Source organism: Notechis scutatus, chromosome 2, assembly GCF_049901735.1.
Source record: "Notechis scutatus isolate UNSWTSFEM ecotype Mainland chromosome 2, rNotScu1.2, whole genome shotgun sequence".
NCBI classification, from domain to species: Eukaryota; Metazoa; Chordata; class Lepidosauria; order Squamata; family Elapidae; genus Notechis; species Notechis scutatus.
Window position 1 is genome coordinate 229299984 of NC_142010.1, and position 15795 is coordinate 229315778.

At 40.0% G+C, this 15795-nt stretch overlaps 1 long non-coding RNA gene across 1 annotated transcript; it reads right to left on the reverse strand.

Annotated features, from left to right (window-relative positions):
- Positions 1–5343: 5343 nt before the first annotated feature.
- LOC148132542 (uncharacterized) lies at positions 5344–7339 on the reverse strand. The gene is made up of 2 exons (XR_015748153.1): positions 7199–7339; positions 5344–7012 (listed from the first exon to the last, which is right to left on the reverse strand). It is a non-coding gene; the product is annotated as an uncharacterized LOC148132542 (long non-coding RNA).
- Between the last annotated feature and the right edge of the window lie 8456 nt (positions 7340–15795).

Below are 15795 nucleotides of genomic sequence, written 5' to 3' on the forward strand. Positions count from 1 at the left end.
CAACAAAATTTGGGCTAAATGTAATGTCTAGGTAGGGCAAATACAACAAATGGTAGCCCAAAATATTCTATATTTAGACACTTTTGATGTTATATTCTTCACACAATGCTATTTTGTATATGCAAAAGATACTTTATGTGATTTCAGCATACTAATTTCTAGACCAAATCAGTTTATACTAGAAGAAAAACATCAAATTCTGGTTTTAGTAAAAACTTGAACAAAATGGAAGTGATAGCACCAGTATGCTTAACATGATCAATACTTTTTATAGCTGGAATTTTTTTTTTCATTTAAAGCTTTATCATAAAATATCCACTAACTAATCATACATTAATTAATTTGTGATAGCCTGATGAAAGGAAAATTCCTTTTCAAGTCCTTGAAAAACAAATATGTGCCTCAAAGTTGGGTGCTCTTTGTTACTGACTTTTATGTCTGAAATGTTAATTTTGTATACAAATCCCATTGAATTTAATGGAAGTAAATTTTTGAGGGGACATGTGTAGGTTACTTTAGTTTCATATATGGCCTTAATCTTAAGGAGGGAACTTATACTTTATTTGATTCATTTTTAATTTTGGATAAAAGATTTTTCTAGGAACTTGGATCTTTCACAACTTTTCCTAATCTAATATTCTCCAAGAGTTCTAGACTACAATCTGTCCCATTCCTAGCTACCATGCTGCTCAAGAGATTATAGAATTTTTAAACGAACCCAATCTTGTAGTCGCCAGGTTGTGGATTTTGTTAATTAGCAATATGTTAGGACTCAGAGAAGGATAATCTAGGTGAAAAAACAGAGGTGAATATTTCAGATTCCTCTGTGTGAATAAACCACAGGCTCCTTCTGAAGATGCTGTTCTCTATATCTAATTATCTGTGAATAAGAGCCTTTAAAGCCACAAGAAGTATGTTTGGATAGACATGCATAAAACTCATGTAGTTATATCATGAGCTTGCACAATATGCCCCCGGGAAAAAGTAGATCAGCAATTCAAGATCCAGAATTATTTTAATTTTTTAAGAATAGGTTCTGGTTTTATTTTAAACTAAATAAACTATGATTATTTTTTTGTGTTGCAATTTGGGATGGGGGTATATTATAGTTAATTGCACAAACATCTAAAATTCTGTCGATTGTAACTGGAGTAATGAAGAGTTTCCAAAATTCAGGTCTTATATATATTTAATAGAGCATGTCCACTCTTCTATTCCTTAACTATGGGTCAATTCCTAGTCTATTAGTTTCAATTGAAACTAAAGGATTTTCTTTAACCTGTCAATAGCTATCAGTTGTTGGGAATCAAAGATTTGTTATCCCTAAGTATCTTTGCCTTCTACTTTTATAATGATCAGCAATGCATTGTAATTTAGAGGACATAGCATCTGCCATTTTTAAGGAAATGTCTTTGAACAATGGCTGCTAAAAGAGGTCATAAGATTGTATATAGAAAAGATCCCACAATTTTTTTAAAAAGAACACAGTTGGTTAGTAAGGGTGATGAATTTTTCAGTTATAAAAAACTAATGTAGAAATGAGTTATACTTTTATTCTGCCTGCCTGCCTGCCTGTCTGTCTATCTATCCTGTTAGAAATGAACAAATCTATTATTTAAATCCAACATGGGTTTGTTAAAAACAGATCATGCCAGACAAGCCTAACTGCATTCTTTGACAAAGTGACTAAATTAATGAATCAGCGAAATATTGTGGGTGTAGTTTATTTCAGTACGACATTTGACAAAGTAGACTGCAGCCTACTTCTTGGTATGATTGTAAAATATGGGATAGACAGCATTGCTACCAGATGGATTCATAACTGACTGACTAACCAAACTCAACATATAATCCTCAATAGACTATGTCTGATTGGAGGCAAGCATGTAATGCAGAATCTCAAGGTTCTATTTTAGATCCAGTGTTCTTCAACATCCTCATAAATGATTTAAATGAGGGGATAGAAGAAGAACTGATCAAATTTGCAGACAATAACAAGTTGGGGGGAAATAGTCAACACTTCAGAAGAAAGACTCAAGAAACAGAAGGACCTTGACAGTCTTGAACATTGGGCCCTATCCAACAAAATGCAATTCAATGGTGAGAAAAGTAGGGTCCTATGCTTAGGCAAGAAAAATCAAATGCACAGTTACAGAATAGATAGTATCAGGCTTAACAGTAGTAACTGTGAGATGCATCTAAGCATTCTAGTGGACAACCACTTAAGTATGAGGCAGCAGTGTGCTGCAACTGCCAAAAATGCCAATGCAGTCCTAAGCTGCATCAACAGAAGGATAGTATCAAGATCACACAAAGTGATTGTATCACTTTATATGGCAATAATAGGACCACACTTGGAATTCTGTGTCAGTTTTGGTCAACACAACACAAAAAAGATGTTGAGGCTGTAGAAAGTGCAGAGAAGAGCAACAAAGATTATTAGGGGTTTGGAGGCTAAATCATACAATGAAAGATTGAAGAAATTAGGTATATCTAATGTAGGTGACATGATGGCAGTCTTCCAATTCTTGAGGGGTTGTCACAGAGAAGAGGGGATTGATCTATTTTTCAAAGCATCTGAGAACAGGACAAGAAGCAATGAATGGAAGATTATTAAAGAGAGACCCAACCTAGAATTAAGAAAAAAAATTCTTGACAATGAGAACAATTAATCTTTGGAATGGCTTGCCACTAAAAGTTGTGGGTGCTGCATCATTGGACCAACCATTTGTCCAGAATGGTATAGTGTCTCCTGCTTAAACAGGGTTCAATGAACAGGATTAGAAGACTCCCAAATGGCTTCAAACTCTGTTATTCTATGATTCTACAATTTCAAGGAAACTGTTTTTTTTAAATTTCTTTATAAAATACAGCTTTTATTTTTAACAAATGGCTTCCTTATCCCCTTCAAGTAATAGGAGAGAAGGTTGCCTTTATTGAATTGAATCTGTTTTCAACATAAGGTATTGTGACATTTGGGTGGTAGGAAATAGTTTCCATCAATACTTCCTTTGCTGTGCCTACGTTATTGTACCATAATAGCCTTTACTGGGATTTCAAAGTGATCAGATACCTCAGTCCCACTGATTGGGGTTTCACAATCAAATGCATTTTGGATATACTTAACTCAAGATACTTCCACAAACTACTTGTTCTTTATCTGTGCATACCTGCTTTGAATCAGTGGTTTGTACTTGTCCGTAAATACTTATCCCACTTGTACAGACCAATTTACTATCCAACTTGATTCTGGCACATTCAATTTAATTATATTGCAATAAAAACCACTTCTGAAAGACATAAAAAGGTGAGCATTGGTGGAGGTTCCAGCTTAGATTGCTTCTAATTGATTGTGAGCCAGCTATGCAAAAAGTAGCCAGGTAGTAGGAATGTGTGTTTTCCAAAACCAACCTTCTCCCTATGCATGAATATGTAGAAATGAGTTCAATTTGATTTAATACAAAATATGTTTATGAATCAGCCCCCCCTAATCTTCCTTTAGGCAGCAGAATCACAAAAAAATAAACCATGCTGAATGGGAGCTATAGGATTTGTAGACCACCCATTGAGAAATCACTACATTGGCAACGACTATTTTAGAAACCTGTTGAAGTCTGAGCAACTGAAACAGAGTTCAATGTAGTCCTGTTTAAATCTGCCTTCAGCCCTTATCCCTGTATCTTCACAACTCAAGTTAGGTCAACTAAGTTTGTAGAAGGCATTCCAGAGAGTATTGGGAAGGGGGAAATTGCTTTCATTTTCTGAGATCTCAGAATGTGCTTTGCATTACCGAAACAAATTTGGCACAAGTCTTTCAACTTTTATAAAGTCCTTCACCTTTATTATGATTGTTTCTGCTGGCAACCTAGTAGAAGAACCGCAGAAGTTGTGGGATTTGCCTGAAGGCAGATAATTCCTCTTTTTGAAGAGACCGTTTGGCCAGTCGGAGACGCTAGAAGAGAGTCCCAAAGACGGTCTCCCCCGCCTGCTCCCATTTGCAGCAGATTCAAATCGCGGCGGTTCTTAACGGGCTTCGAAGATCGAAGCAGCTGGTGGTTAAAAGGGACAATCGCCAGGCGGTAAGTAAAAGTTGGGGCGCCCTAAATGCTCCCGGTATCTCAGCGTGCGCCGGGCGCAATCTTGACGCTGAACTTCAGGACTTCTGGTGGTGACAGCAGCCTGCCTGGCCGCCTGGAATCAGGCGGTACGAAACTCGAAATCTCGGGGTGGGGTGGGGTGGGGGGAGGTCTTTGGCAACGTCGCAGGCAAAACAAAAAACAAAAAAACAGATGGCCATTCGCTAAGGCAGGGCTCCCCAAATTTGGCCACCTTAAGACTTGTGGACTTCAACTCCCAGAATTCTCCAGCCAGCTATTCTGGGAGTTGAAGTCCACAAGTCTTAAAGTGGACAAGTTTGGAGACCTCTGCGTGAAGGCTAGGAGTGGGATAGGGATGGATGCACTTTTGGTCCCCTGCCTAAGAATTTCGCCTGAACTCCAGACAACAACTTTTCGAGCTCGTGAAAGTAGAAGGTTTGAAGGAAGAGTTTCAAGGGAGGTCTGGATTCGGATTAAAAGTGCAACCGGAGTAAAAATGGCAGCGTCTGGAAAGTAACCCATGTATGCCTTCTTTGCCTTCAATTCCATTTCTCACAATTCACGCATATGTACCCTTTATGTCTTGGCAGAGAAACGAGCACACAGGCATCATTTTGTATGAGTTAATATCACCTAATCCTTCGAGCCACTATGGTGCACAACTCTGAGTTTTACTTGCGAGCAACTACGAACACGGTTCACGTTTTCTCCGGTTCTCCGAAAGTTCCACCAAGATTACCCAGTCGAAGGTGGCGGAGAGTTGATTGACCTCAGCCTGAAGCCTGGCTTTTCAGACCTTTTTCTGAGGAAATGCTTAGGACTGCGTTATCAATAATAGCAATTAAGCCATTTATTAATCCCCAAATTTTCCAATGATGTAACTGCAGAAATACAGATTTCTGCAGTTACAAATGCACAAATACTCTACAAGGATACATACCCCTTTTCCTTGCTGGATAAATAACGAACGGTAATAAGGGATTTGTTATTCGTGATTTATTATTTTTCTGGGGAAAACTTATCAAACATTTGTTAAACAATTCGTTTGATAAAGCTATTTTATTTGCTAAGTACTCAGTAAAAATATTCATACCTTTGTTTATCAACCGGCTGCCTACAAGAGATAATTTTAAAAAAGTAAGGGAGGTGGGAGGAGAAAGATAATGGGAAACATTTGAGGCTTTAATTTCCCCTTCCCACTCAAACTATATTCATAGATTTTTTTTTCAAATTGAAAAGTTTAAAAAAACAACAACTATTGAATTGAGGTGACTATGGCTTATGTAAGTGTCCAATCATTCTAACTACCATCAGACTAGAACTAGAAATTCTATTTAGGGATACAGCTGGGATTTCTCGTTTTCACAGAAAACGTTTTGCTATAAAGCGAAAGGCTCAATTTCTTGGTAAGTACATGCTTGCCTCCGAATCGGGCTGACACCAAAAGTTGCACTTGTGTGGGACTAATAGCCAGAGAAATTAATGGGATTTACTGCCGAACAGGCGTGACTAAAATCTAGCACTGTGTCGACTCTCCTTGGAAGCAACTCCCTTTTAAACTTCCCTGACGTCAGGCTGCTGATCTTCAAATAGTTTTGCACCAAGTTTAGCCTAATATGAAGGCGTTTGCTTCACAGGAGCCACCATTTCATTTAATTCAATTGAACTGGGCAGTTTTCCGCCGCCTTCTCTTAATACAGAATGAAAACATGTGTTCCTTTGGTGATAGTTAATGTTTGTTTTTTTTTTAAAAAAAAAACACCTGAAAATACAATTGTACACAATAAGGGCAAGATCCAGTCCAAACCAAGCTCTTGCCTATCCCATTCATTTCAATTGGGAAAAAAGTAAGCAGAGACTAAATTGCTTCATTTAAAACCGATTGAACTTCAAAGGACTCAATTTTGACTGGGTCGCTGCCCATTTCGATAACATGTTCACTATTCCTTCGCAACAAATGGTCCCTTTTCTTCGCCTCGTGGTCTAAAGGGAACTACTTAAGATGGGTTGCGGGCGGTTTTTTTTTTTTTTTTTTTTTTACGGCAAGTCTAACGCTTTATGTTGAAGCGGGACAACCACCACGCCAGGGCGCGCCTATTCCCAAGTCCCATTAAGTGCGGTGAAAGTTTGGCATTAAATAAGTTTCGGATCTCTGCCTGAGTTGAAATTTACACCCATTAGACTCAGCAGGAGTCCCCGTAGACAGTCCTCTTGGAGTGCTACGTGTGTGAGTAAACAGAAAACAGAACAAAAGCGGGGTTTGCAAAGGTTCGATAATAAGGAGACGGGCCGCAGAACTAGTAAGAATGCGGCGCTTTCGCTCTGCACGCAGACACCTCAGGCATTCCCCAAGGGCAGGCGGCTGATCAGAGGCGTCGGTTTGCTGTGAGCAAACAAAACGAGTCCCCCGGGAGAAGAAAAACGCGGCTATGGCACGGCCGAGATTGGTCCGTCCCTCAATCTCTCTATCCATCCTTGGGAAGTAGACAGTTCCATGAAACATGGCGATTTCTTTGCCTAAATCTCCTCCAAACGTTATCCTCCACCAAAAGGAGAAAGGAAGCCAACGGTAAAACCAGCTTGATCCACAAGGCTCTTCTTTAAAACGTTTGACAAGTTTGGGAGCGTTCAGTCGGAGCCCAAGGAGCCCTTACTCAAGCGGGCAAAAAGCAAAGCAAAACAAAACATTGATGCTGAGGTCCACAGGATCTTAAAGCCCATTTCTTACTCTTGCTGGGCTTTTCACCTTCGCCGTACACCTTTCCCGCAACCCCCGCTTTTCTATCGCCCACGCCGACGCATTAAAACCAAATCAATTAACAAGCGAGGTTCCCAGCAGTGCCTTAGAAGCGAAATCTTGGACGACGGTCAGTGCATCTGATGAGGCATCATCTTATCTGTCAACGCTGATGAGCCTGAAATTCAAACATACATACTGTATGAACGTATGCATGTATGTCGGGACACATTAAGCGGATGACCATTTGAACGAAAAGGTCTATGAGAGATACTTTTGCCTATTGTCAAGCGGTCGCACTTGACGCTTGAATGTCAAGTACGTCCAACTCATTGCAAAGGGTGCCCGTACTTAAGTCACCTACCGAATTCAATGGAACTTGAAAATGTTAAGCAGTGGTTGGATCTCGCCTTGTCTGATGCAATCCTAACTCCCACGCGGGCTTACTCTGTGTTCGCTCCATTAAATTTAACGGGACCTCACTTCCAAGCAACTAACTACTGTACCCAACATATGACCAGCTTTCTAATGCCCCCTAATGTAATTTCCTGGGAAATAAGATACTTGGGGCGCTTATTCTTTTTTTTTTTTGGAGGGGGGGAGACAATTATTCCAGTTCTCCCCTCCCCCGAGTTAATTGATATGGACCCTTCTCCATCCTTATCTGTGACCATAAAGCTTGGACGTATTCTCTGCCTAGGATCTATCGGTGTGCTAACGTGAAAAAAAGACCGTAATGGCCGACCACACACTGAACCCAAGTTGATGCAGTCTAGGGAGTATTTTGACTTTTAATAACCCGTTAGCTATACGTCTAAACGCAGCATCTCAAACGAAGAGGCTACTATAGTCGCCTCTTCTCTGCGTGTCGCGCCTGCCGCTAGGGACTTTGCGCATGCCCATTGCGCCGCCAGTGGTAGCTGTTTGGCTGCAGCTTCGCCTCCCCTCGCCTGATTTGCTGGTTCAGTCGATGGAAAACGATCCGCGCTAGTTTGTGATCCACCCTTCCCCTGCGCGTGCTCCACGTGCACACGCTTTCGAACGGGGTGAAGGTGGTTCGCCAGCTCTCGCTCTCTCTCTTTTAATTTAAATAACATTTTCTGTAGGAAAAGGAGGTTCGGAGAGAGAAAGGCGGGGAAAAGACAACAAAACTGGGGCACCGCACCCCCTAGCGGCGTAGGCGAACATTGCTCGGTTTGCCGCTTTTGTGGCGGTGGTGGGAGAGAAACGCCCCTTCAAAGCGAAGGCAGCCCGGAGATCTTGCCGGCACGCCCTCCCATCCGCTAACCAATAATGAGGGAGGATGCGCGTTAATTCCTGAGTAATTGCGTGCACCTGACGCTTGGCTCCAGCTTTTGTCCCCGCCGAATCCGCCTTGAGGGCAGGCATTGGCGCTGGCTGTCGTGCAAATGTTCCGTAAACCCCGTTCTTTCTGTCTCGGCACACGGATAGGAGTCGGCGGGTTGTGCAGCCCGTTTGCCTAGTAGAGGAATTGCGAGACTTTAAAAGAGAAAAGGGCTCCTGCTGTAGATGTTGACAGGAAAGTCAAATTTGCAGCCTTGTGGGTAGGTGAAAAAATGAAGGCATCTGTACAGGAGCCTGGAAGGATCTTTCTGCAGACATTTTGTTTTGGGGAAGGCCTCTCTTATTTTCAGAACTCCCGTTGTGTATTAGGTTCTTACAACCAGGAGGGTATTCAAGAGGTAGACACACAAAATGCAACAGGGCTTACAATTTGGTCACAGCTTTATTGTTAATGTTGAGGGGAATCTCTGCCTTGGATGTTAGGATTGGATGTTCTAGCATTGCTACCTTATGTAGTAGATGCCTAACCATGGTGTACAAATTCAGATGACCACTTCTGGGGTTGAAGAGTGTTCCTTACTAGGTAATCCATTCTGCCCTTAAGGCCCATGTCCTCAGGCAGCACAATATCTACTAATTTAGTAGAAATTATTATAAATATAGTGAACAGGTCCCTTTGCTTGACTTGAATAAACTTCTTACGAGGTAGTCCTCTAGAATTACTACCATTCATTCAGCAATCATTCAAAGTTAAGACAGCTCTGAACAAGCATACTTATGACCATTCCTTGAAGTTCCAGTACTTGTGCCACTTCCACTGTCACATGATTATGATTTGAGCACTTGTGAAGGTTGCAGCATCCTGTGGTTAATGATGGCCATTTGCAGTTCTTGTCAGTTTCACACAAGCAAAGTCAATGGGGAAGCCAGCAAGAAATTGCAAATCGCTCCCATAGATTCCTCCTGCTGCCTTTTTTTCGGAAGGACCCTATTATAGAGAACGAGATCTCAGAGATTCTGTATCCCATTGTACCTCCTTGTCTGTCTGCACTCCATATCACACACTTTTCCCGTAGCAGGCACCACTCACAGCTACTGTGACACCTACAAGTTAGTCCCTGCTCTTTAGTGCCGACCCATGGTTCCTCTGCCAACCCACTCACACCCCTTGTCAATCCACCTGTGCTTTGTAGTATATACCCATGGCTCTCACCAATCCACCCATGGCCCTTGTTGGCCCACCTGTTGAACAGCCCATGGCCTCCATCAGCTTGCACTCCGTAGTGCCTGTCTGAAGCACCATGCCCATCCCCATGCAACCTCACATTTGTTGCCTGGGACTCCTGCCTCTTCCCATTTAACAATCTGCAAGGTCCTGGGGTTATGATGGCAACTGGAATTGCTGGAAATGCCATTGTTAAATGATACAGTCATGTGACATCATGCTTTATGATTGCATTGTTTAGTGATGGAAATTCCAGTCCTGACTGGAGTGTGACAGTGATCAAAGATACTAGCCAGGACATCAAGGCAATATTATTCATGTCCTTAAGTGTAAGTTTCAGTACAGCAGGAAATGTGGACTTGTACAAAATAATATCCACTGGGTATATATCTGTTTGTTGTTGTTAGTTGCGAAGTCATGTCCAACCCATCACGACTCCATGGACAAGTTTCCTCCAAGCCTTCCTGTCCTCTACCATTTTCTGGAGTCCATTTCAGCTCATGCCTAGAATACAATATAATAAAATTCTTTATTGGCCAAGTGTGATTGGACACACAAGGAATTTGTCTTGGTGTTCTCAGTGTACATAAAGGAAAGATACATTCATCAAGAGTCAATATAAATCATAAGGATGAAAGGAAGGATGCTACTGCTTCAGTGACTCCATCCAGCCATCTCATTCTCCGTCGTCCCCTTCTTCTGTTGCCCTCAACCTTTCCCAGAATTAGGCTCTTCTCCAGTGAGTCCTTCCTTCTCATTAGGTGGCCAGTTTCAACTTCAAGATCTTATCATACTGCAAAGCAGAACAGAACAGAATAACAGAGTTGGAAGGGACTTAGAGATCTAGTTCCTCTGGTTCCTCTGCCAGGGTTCCTCTGCCAGGCAGGAAACCCTATACCATTTCAGATAAATAGTTGTCCAATCTCTTCTTGAAAATTTCCAGTGTTGGAGAATTCACAACTTCTGGAGGCAAGTTGTTCCACATTAAGTGTTCTAATTCTAGGAAATTTCTCTTTAGTTCTAGATTTGGTTCTCTCCTTGATTAGTTTCCATCTATTGTTTCTTGTCCTGCCTTCAGTGCTTTGGAGAATAGCTTGACTCCCTCTTCTTTGTGGCAGCCCCTGAGATATTGGAACACTGCTATCACGTTACCTCTAGTTTTTCTTTTCATTAAACTAGACATACCCAACATCTGTTTTTTATGTTTTAGTCTCCAATCCCCTAATAATCTGTTTTGCTCTTTCTTACATTCTTGCTAGAACAAGGCTGTCAAACTCTCGGCCCATGGGCCAGATGTGTCACATTCTGCCCAAGGCCATGGCCAGTTTAGTGAAGGGGGGAAAAGTCTCAATATGTCATGTGACACCACTGTGATAACATGAGTTTGATACCCCTGTGCTAGAGTCTCAACATCTTTTTTTACATCGTGGCAACTAAAAGCAGATGCTGTATTTCAAGTATGGTTTTACCAAGGCATTATAAAGTGGTATTAACACTTCACGTGATCTTGATTCCATCCCTCTGTTAATGCAGCCTAGAACTGTGTTGGCTTTTTTGGTAACATTTTTTTGGCACATTGCTGGCTCATATTTAAGCAAAGAAGGTTCTTAAATAGATGAGTAAAGCTTTAAAAGTTACCTATTCTTTCCTCCTTATTCCTTTTCTAACTGGTACTACAGGTAGTACTACAGGTAGTACTACAGACCTTCTTGGCTTTGCAGTATGATAACAAATAACCCCAATGGATATTATTTTGTAAAAGTCAGCATTTCCTGCTGTGCTGAAACTTATGCTTAAGGACATGAATAACATTGCCTGTGCCTTGATGTCCCAGCTAGTATCTTTGACCACAATTAAAACACCCTTCTTGCTTCTCTTAATGACAAAACAGCATTTAGATTACACTGCTTATCTACCTCTAACTTCCAACTTTGGAGGGGGAAGTTATTGTTACATTTGTTATAACTGGATAAATTTTCATGAGACAGCTTCTTTGGTGGTGAGAGAATCTCATCACCAAGTCATCAAAAATGAGATAACCATTAATGTAACAGACTGAAACTAGAAAAAAAAGCTAGAGTAGGTTAATACTATTGATTTAGGCAGGCTAAAGCATGCTTATTTGAGTTCTGGATTGGTGCACATTTTCACATTGCTCTTAACTGTTCTTGTTACAATATATGTTGTAAAGCTTATTTGTTGCAGTGAAAATACTATTTTTCTAGAAATTCTAAGGCCTGTTGCTATAATTCTGTTCCCTCAACCTATTTTGTTTCCGATTCTCTATAAAGCAGTCCTTTGCTACTTTAACCCTTTCTGTCTCAGGATCTTTCTTGTAGCTAGAATTGCAGGAAGGCTGCACATCATGAAGTGGGATGGTTATTCCTCAGTTGTTTTGTTTAATGAATTGATAATTCTCTGCAACATATGCAACATATGCATTCCAATGTTTGCTTGGTATTTAGTTCATTATTTGTAATTGATGGATGTGTTAAAAATGACCTTTATCAGAAATGACAGCAGTTTTGAACTCAAATTCCTGGGAATAAAACTCATTGAACTCAGTGGGACTTCTATGCAGGCAAATATAGAATTGCATTATGTATTATTAGGCCCAGGAGATGAGTAGAGTTTTTGCCTTTGAAAGAAGAAAAACCCATCACGCTGGTAGATTTATTTAAAAACAACAATTTTGTGGTACCTACTATTGTGTTAAATGTCCATGGATCACAGTCAATGAATCAGATCACTGCATTATAATATATTTAGTTCTTCAGACAGCTGTCACAGTTTAACTCACTTTGGCACTTCAGAAGGATGCATTCTAGGATAAATTTCTTCTGGAAGCCTCCTGAAGTTTGTATGGCTGTATGGCATGAGCTACGGATTCTAGGCATGTCACATGAATCTACAAATTATAGAATCAAAGGCAATTTTAATGAGCAGACTTCCTCCAACAAATAGTGTTGTCCAAGTGATATCAATCTCTCAAGCTGCATGATACCTGCATTAATTTATACAAATAGTCCTCATTTGGCAAGACAGTAACTTGTTCATTAAGCAATATAGTCACTAAGTGAACCTGTGACTGTACTTCCGATCTTACTTCACCTTTCCATTGCTTTACAGACTTGCAAAGGTCACAATGTGACAATTGATCATGGAGTTACTTTTTCATCACTGTTGTAACTATAAACAATCCTTGTATGAGGCAATTGCTAAATGAAGACTATCTGTAATGCTATCTTTAAGCAGAATAATTATAACAAGAGTAATACGAAATGTAGGTATTCATTCTTTTTCGTTACTTAAATGCAAAATCACTTTAGTGTCAGATTGTACTGTATTGCATTGATATACAGGTGAAATATGGATGTATGTCTACATTGTTCCTGCATTTCTGGTGCTCCATGTAGCCGAGCAACTTCTTGCTTCAGTACAATACCATCCAGCACATTCATGTCCCCAATGCAGCTAAATTATTTTGAGATGAGGTTGGCTGTTTGTCTTTTTCCTTAATTTCAGCCTTTTTTTTTTTTTTTTTGGCCTTTTGCTCAGCATTATTCAAACTGAGATCTGGGGATGTTCTTTTGACAAAACTGGAATGTGCTTCTCTTCTGAGATGGTCATTTGGTTTATTTTCTGGAAAGAAAGGAAGTCTGGAATTGGTCATTGAACACGACTCACCACTTACAACAGCTTATAAAGTGGGACAGGGTAGAATATGCTCAGCAACACATTTTTACCCAGTGACAAATGTGCAAGTTCAAAATGTTCTTGCAGAAAGAAGGAAGGTTAGGTGTTTACTAAATTAAGATTTTGTGATGAAGGGTGATAATAATATACTGGAAAATGTTCAGATCTGACTGAGTGCAGGCAGGATTTTGTTTTGCTTCAAGATAGACTTGAGCAAAGCTTATTAAAACCAGGAATTAACTGACCGATGTGATTCAGAGAGATATGCCTTAGGCCAGTTCTGGGCCTGACAATTTTGAAGATTCTCTATCACAGGAGCAGGAAGATTTGAATGCTCTTGAAATTTGATTATCAACCACCACAGATAGATGATGCTTCTTGGCACTCTTAATTGAGTCAAATTACTTACCTGGTCAGAATAACAGGCCTTCGCCCATTGGCTGAGTTTATCTCCAGTCTGAAGGTGATTTTGCCTCAGTCACAAATTAAGGGCTAAGAAAAGGCTTGTGAGGAATGACTGTTGGAGAGCTCAGAGTCGGTTGCCCAACTGTGCAATTATCCTTGGGAGACTTCAACTGTTGATGAAGACCAATACTTAAATGAAGTCTTTTTAATGTAGCCCAAAGAAAAACAACTTGTATGTGTCACTGTGGCCCACTTTGATCCCTTTGGAATCAGAAGTTGATGCAACACTAGCTTACATACAGCAGACCACTGCTGGCTATAGACACCACTTTGGGCTTCCAGATACATAGTTGAATCTATAAGAACTTTGAGATTTTGAATCTGGTTCTTCAATGTGACTATTATCCCATTCAAGGCAGAGCAAAATCCTATTCCAGATTCCATATATTTCCTGACTAGAAAAACCTCTGTTTGCTTACTTTAAGTGTCAGTTTATTAACCCTTATCTAGTCTATGATTGCTCCCAGAAAATGATTCATAATTTCAGCAGCTTCCCTTGAAAAGTCTGTTGATGATCTTACCCATCAGTTTCATCTTAACATGGGAAAGAAGACTATATATGTGTGTATATTCATCTCACCATTCTATTTGGAGGGAATAATATTATCCAAGACAGAAAATTTGTAAAAAAATGATATGCCAAATAAATTAAGGGTATAGGATAAGAAAAAGTAAAGAGCTAGAACTAGTTGTGTCCCATTTTCCAACCTGCTGCTTTGCCACTACACAAACTGTTCTTTTCAACTGATGTATTTTTTCAAATAACTTTAATACTATCATGGTGAAATCAATGGAACTATTTAAAGGGTCAATATCTTTAAATGGGTTTCCCATCTTACTGCTCTAAACTAGTGTAGCTAATTCAAGTTCTTTAATATGTTTTTGTTACTTTTCAGAGAAAACAGAAGAACTCATATATACACATACAGAGATATACATATATACAGACATACATGCTTCTTAGGGAAGTTCTGGATGGCAGAAAAAGAAGTCACGTAACCAGGGAAAGTTTTTCTCAGCGTGGTCAATTGCGCTTTTTTTGCAGGATTCATTCAAGGATGCATTCAAGTCCCTGTGCTAATCAAGAGTTTTTCCTGTATTCGGTTGTTACTCAAGAGATCAATTAAGGACCACAAAGAATCAGGAAATAAACAGAGACGAGCCATCTTAAATTCTACTTTTTTTCCAAAATACCATTACCTAATAAGCTTCATTATTTATGTCCAGGAGCACTCTTTTAAAATGATATATTTTTTCAACAATAATGAAAATCAATAGCTACATATTTGCCATAGCTTATGTTGCCTGAGATAAAAGTTTCTTAACCTTAGCCATTTTAAAATGTGTGAATTTTAACTCCCAGATTCCCCAGCCAGAATTGCTAGCTGGGGAATTCTGGGAGTTGAAATCTACACATCTTAAAATGGCTAAGGTTGAGAACATTACATAAGATTGTTGTTTTTAGGGAGGGGGAAATCTCAAAATATGAGATACATTCTTCAGTTTTGTATTTCTTTAACCAAATAACTAGCAACAGTTGTAGTTCTGAATTGTAGTGTAGAATTCATTTTGTCCTTCAATTGTGTGCACAAGTCTCAGGAATGTCCATATTGGGAATCTGAAGAGTTGAAGTAAGATGTATTCAGCAGGTTCTGACCAGTTCTGGAGAACCGGTAATAGAAATTTTGAGTAGTTCGGAGAACAGGCAAATACCACCTCTGACTGGCCCCACCCCCATCTATTCTCTGCCTCTCAAGTCCCCGCTGATCAGCTGGGTCTTCTTTTGTTGCCCTGCACAGGAGAAAGGATCTGGAAAGCAGGTTAGTGGGGAGGGAATGGGATTTTGCAGTAACCTTCCCCTAGGAGTGGGGAGGGAATAGAGATTTTGCAGTATCCTTCCCCTGGAGTAGGGTGGGAATGGAGATTTTACAGTATCCTTCCCCTGCCATGCCCACCAAACCATACCCACAGAACAGGTAGTAAATTTTTTTGAATCCCACCACTGGTTGAAATCTACCCATCTGTGCACAGGTTGGGGAAAACACTATAGTCAGAAAGGAACTAGTTGCTAATTTTAAATATAGAAAAAGTACAAATACTGTTGAAAGGAAGGAGGCTATAGAGGAGATTGTCCTTGCACTTAAATTATTTTTTCTTACCTAATTTTTCTGAACCATAAACATTCCACAGTGAATCACCTTAAAACAGCAATTCTACCTCGTTCCAATGGAAACCTAAGGAAAGCCAAAACACACAGTCAAGCAATTATC